The 5,943-nt window shown below is 28.1% G+C and overlaps 1 long non-coding RNA gene across 1 annotated transcript; it reads left to right on the forward strand.

Annotated features, from left to right (window-relative positions):
* Positions 1–545: 545 nt before the first annotated feature.
* LOC119488128 lies at positions 546–2,495 on the forward strand. Its single transcript, XR_005206876.1, has 3 exons — positions 546–699; positions 1,883–1,973; positions 2,354–2,495. It is a non-coding gene; the product is annotated as an uncharacterized LOC119488128 (long non-coding RNA).
* The last annotated feature ends 3,448 nt before the right edge of the window (positions 2,496–5,943 follow it).

The raw sequence follows: 5,943 nt of genomic DNA on the forward strand, positions 1-5,943 counted from the left end.
GGTCTGCGACAGTCCAATATCATAGATACCGTTAATGCTTTTAAAGATTTTATACAGATTTTTGAAATTCTCTTTAGTTTTTTTCGACCAACTGAGAGAACATCTTTCCTGTGCTGAAGCTCTGAGGTAGGATCTTTTTTTCTCATTATCAGCTGCGTTAGTATTTAGTGTTGTTGACTATTAAAAACATTTTAAATTCAGTGGCCTCTTTAGCTTTGTTATGAACTTCTTGAAAATTCATTAAATTATAAGATATGGTCTGTAATAGACATGAACATTCATTCAGTGTGATTTACACTTCCCAAGAATATCATTATCTCTGATGTCCAGAACTGCAGAATACCTGAAGCTGAAATTACATTTAAGGACTTCATTTGTCTTTTTTGTTTGTTCTCAGAGAAACGACCCAAGGTGTTGGAGGAGGAGCAGCAGACTGGATGGAGACGAAGACATCAAGGTGAGGGAGATGAGGACCTGAAAAACACTACTGTCTGCACACAGCTGGAAACTGCAACAGTCAAATGACATGTTTACATTTGAATGATTGTGTGTTTGTAATGTGTTGTTTTTTTTGCGTCTCTGTTCTCCAGAAAATGCTGGATGAGCACCTGGAGGACCACAGGGAGGCTCATCAGAAGCAGCTCAGCCGCCCTCCGAAATGAGATCTAAGACGAGCAGAGGATGCTGGACGAACTCAGAGTAAGGAAACACCAGTAAAGCCAAATATTGTCTTGGTACTTTTATTATTCATTAGTCAGTAAATAGAGTAGGCCATAAAAATTTCATAATCTAGTACGTCATAAAAGAAGTCATAGTATGCCATAAAATGTCATAGCATGCGTTAAGAGTCATAATAAAGGTCAAAGTACAGTATGCCATAAGAGTCATACAAAATGTAGTATATAGTTTGTCATAAGTGTCATAGTATGCCTAATATACAGTATGTCATAAAATAAAAAAATATATAATGCTATAAAAATGTCATTTAAAAGCATCCCAGTCGAAATAATACAAGCCTGGACTGATGGTCTAATGCAGTTTATTCTGTTTTACATTCACTTCATCAACCAACGTAAGTAAATTAAACAAATAGAAGGCAGAATAATACATTTGCGTTAAACTCTGTTAGCACCACTTCCAGAGAGTTAGCAAATACACAAACTCAAAATTACTAGATTTGACACATAAATGCAATTAATACCTTGTTGCCCTTTCAACTGGAGCTAATCTCCCCGTTCATCCTTATTACTTGTTAATCCCCGTTTTAATGTTACTACACTGTTTAGTTTACCTTTTTCTATCAATTTCCTTCTTTCACCTGCATCTAATGTCTTCTCAAATAAAAGCACTTTGATGTTCATGGGAAATAACAAAAAATTAAAGCAATATATAACATATACATTTAACATGTTAAACCACACTGTGTGCATTGGGGTCATTTACAATCATAATATAGTATGCCATGAAAAATGGAATAAAGAACAAAACACAACCATGCCTTTTCATACTTCTGATGATGGTCGGAACAAAAATATTTAATACGGAAAAAAGTTATGTAATTGATACCATACTAATAGCTACTAAAATATTTTTTGTTAAAATTTGCTCTAATAGATCCCTGATATCTGCCCTACACCTCAAGGCAATATGAATATCAAAATATTTTTTATTATAAATACAAAGTTGTCATAGGTGGAAATTTCACACAGACGCCTTTTTAAAAGAAAGTTGATTTTACTTAAGGTAATATATGATGGTATGTTGCCACAGTTCAGGCCATCACACTGATATAACTCTTTGTTTCTTTCTTTTCTTCATAATACCTGAAGCTGACATTAAAGACAATTTAAGGAGCTCATTTGTATTCTTTGTTGGTTCTCAGAGAAAAGACACGAGGTGTTGGGGGGGGGGGGGGAGCAGCAGCTGCCTACAAGACGAGATCTAAGATGAGCAAAGGATGCTGGATGAATACAGTAAGGAGAAAGGAAATACCATTATAGCAATATGTTATCTTGGTACTTTCATTGTTGTTTCAGTATGCCATAAAATATTATTGAATAATGTGTCATTAAAAGTCCAAATTTACAATACAGTATGCCGAAAAGTCATTAAAAATCATTAAAAAAACATGAATTTTTTTTCATGACATTTTCAACATACTATACAATGACTTTTTATTAAAAAAAAATTTACATAGTTTACTATGGCTTTTTTTTACATGCTATAAATATTGTACTAAACCATACATTTTTTTTACACATTATATTATAACTTCTTTTTCGATTTAATGTAACCTGGCCCACTTTTACCTCACTTACCTGCTCCATCACCACACTCTGATTTCATCCTCCAGTGTCCATCACTCGAAAACAAAAACCGGACCCGGGGCGGCGACAGAATTCTCCACAGCTGCCTCCTCCATCTGAAACTCGCTCTCCAAACACATCAGAGAGTGCACCAACCTGTCAACATTGAAATCATGGATCAAAACTCAACTTTTCAGAATTGTTTTTTTATGTGCAAATAATGTTGAGTGTTTTATATATTATGTTGTTTTTCTTTATGATAAGTTTTACTTACTATGTATAGTGTCTCTAAGTTTCTTGAAAGGTGCTTGATAAATAAAATATATGAACATTATTATTACTGTGACTTTTCTAGAAAAAATATACTGAGTTTTTATACTCTTTTATCAACTTATTTTAAAAATAATTTTTTGACATAATATACTATGATGTTTTACAAATTTTTTTTTTGACATTCTATACTTTGACTTTTTTTTTTATTCTTTGCTATGACTTTATTTGACATAAAATACTATGACTTTTTAAAAATATTTTTTTTCAACTTAATATACTATGACTTTTTAAAAATATTTTTTTTTACATTATATACTTTGGCTTTTTTTGACATACTTTGCTAAGACTTTATTTGACTTACTATACTATGACTTTTTAAAAATATTTTTTCAACATACTTTGCTATGACTTTTTTCCAACATAATATACTATGACTTTCCAAAAATATTTTTTCGACATACTATACTATGACTTTTTAAAAATATTTTTTTTCAACATAATATACCATGACTTTTTAAAAATATTTTTTTGACATACTATACTAACTTTTTTTGACATACTATACTATGACTTTTAAAAAATATTTTTTCGACATACTATACTATGACTTTTTTTGACATACTATACTATGACTTTTAAAAAATATTTTTTTTCGACACAAAATACTATGACTTTTTTTTACATAATATACTATGACTTTTTAAAAATATTTTTTCGACATACAATACTATGACTTTTTTGACATACTATACTATGACTTTTTAAAAATATTTTTTTTCAACATAATATACTATGACTTTTTAAAAATATTTTTTCGACATACTATACTAACTTTTTTTGACATACTATACTATGACTTTTCAAAAATATTTTTTCGACATACTATACTATGACTTTTTTTTGACATACTATACTATGACTTTTAAAAAATATTTTTTTTCGACACAAAATACTATGACTTTTTTGACATACTATACTATGACTTTTTAAAAATATTTTTTTTCAACATAATATACTATGACTTTTTAAAAATATTTTTTCGACATACTATACTAACTTTTTTTGACATACTATACTATGACTTTTCAAAAATATTTTTTCGACATACTATACTATGACTTTTTTTGACATACTATACTATGACTTTTTAAAAATATTTTTTTTCAACATAATATAAAATGACTTTTTAAAATATTTTTCATCAACATACTTTGCTATGACTTTTTTTGACATACTATACTATGATTTTTAAAAAATATTTTTTTCAACACAATACTATGACTTTTTTTTACATAATATACTATGACTTTTTAAAAATATTTTTTCGACATACAATACTATGACTTTTTTTCGACATACAATACTATGACTTTAAAAATATTTTTTTTTGACATACTATACTTGACTTTTCAAAAATATTTTTTTTCAACATACCTTGCCATGACTTTTTTCAACATAATATACTATGACTTTTTAAAAATATTTTTTTTCGACATACTATACTGACTTTTTTTTTACATACTATACTATGGCTTTTTAAAAATATTTTTTCGACATACTATATTATGACTTTTTTTGACATACAAGACTATGACTTTTTTGACATACTATACTATGACTTTTTAAAAAAAGATTTTTTTCAACATAATATATTATGACTTTTTAAAAATATTTTTCTTCAACATACTTTGCTATGACTTTTTTTTGACATACTATACTATGACTTTTAAAAAATATTTTTTTTCGACATACTATACTGACTTTTTTTTTAGATACTATACTATGACTTTTTTTCGACACACAATACTTTGACTTATTTGACATACTATACTATGACTTTTTAAAAATATTTTTTTCGACATACTATACTGTTTTTTTTTCAACATACTTTGCTAAGACTTTTTTTGACATACTATACTTGACTTTTTAAAAATATATTTTTTCAACATACTATACTGACTTTTTTTTGACATACAATACTATGACTTTTTAAAAATATTTTTTTTCGACATACTATACTATGAATTTTTTTCAACATACTTTGCTTTGACTTTTTTTGACATACTATACTTGACTTTTTAAAAATATTTTTTTTCAATATACTTTGCCATGACTTTTTTTAACATAATATACTATGACTTTTTAAAAATATTTTTTAGACATACTATACTATGACTTTTTACAAATATTTTTTTTCAACATACTTTGCTATGACTTTTTTTGACATACAATAATATTACTATTTTTCGACACAGTAGAGTACGTATGTCGAAAAAAAGTCATTGTATTGTAGTCATGTTAGCTTCCATTGGTTCCAATTAATCCAAATTTTACATTAAACACTTTATTTCACTCTTTCGCCGCACCTGTCCGAGTTGAATGCGCCGCGGTAGCTTCAGCCAGCGCGCACCTGGCGTCTACCTGATAGTCATTACGCGAGACGTTCAGGGGAACCTCTGTAAATTGGAGTGACAGAAAATCTTCTTCATTGGATTTGTGCAGACTACACCTCTGCTGTTCTCTACTGATAAACTGGGTTAAATCTAACACAATTAATATTTTCTGTATTTTTTTTATCATTAATCTCCTTGTCTCAGCATAAACAAACTATCAAAATGTATACACGGTCCTGTTTTCTGTTTTGTTTTATTAAATAAATCTCCATTAATATATATATATATATATATATATATATATATGACTTCTTCAAAGAACGATCAAAGATCAGAGGCTACAAATGTAATAAATCTGCACTCGATTGCTCTTGCTCAACGACCGGATATGTGTCTCAGGAAAAATTGAAATTTATTGTATTCATTTCTTATTGGCTTTTATTTTATTTATTTATAAAACACACATATATATATATATATATATATATATAATAATTATTATTATTATTATTATCAATATAATAATGAAAAAAATAAACAAAAAAGAGAAGAAAAAAACCCCCACAAGTGCTCAAACAGGAATTAAGGTACTTGGATATTCATGAAGATATAGGGCTTTTTGAATTTTACAACATTTTATATATTTCAGTATCAGTATTATATAGTTCAGTATCATTTCGTTTAGATATGCAGCAAATATATGAATAGTTTTTTTTAAGATATCTGAGATAATGATTGCAAAATTAACTAAAACTGCCGGAATGGCTTTATAGATAAAGCTATTCTAATGACTCAGTCAGCGTTTTAAAAGAAGTGTTTAATATTCAACCATGAAGCCAAATTGGGAAAAATATTTTCGTGTGAATTTACTCTAAACTTCCTAAAGGAAAGTTCCACATAAAGAAGCTGTCAGTGAAAACTCCAGATGTTTGCATCATCAGGCCTGGTGTCTTTTTACCTGATGAACTCTC

This window comes from Sebastes umbrosus, chromosome 5, assembly GCF_015220745.1.
Source record: "Sebastes umbrosus isolate fSebUmb1 chromosome 5, fSebUmb1.pri, whole genome shotgun sequence".
NCBI classification, from domain to species: Eukaryota; Metazoa; Chordata; class Actinopteri; order Perciformes; family Sebastidae; genus Sebastes; species Sebastes umbrosus.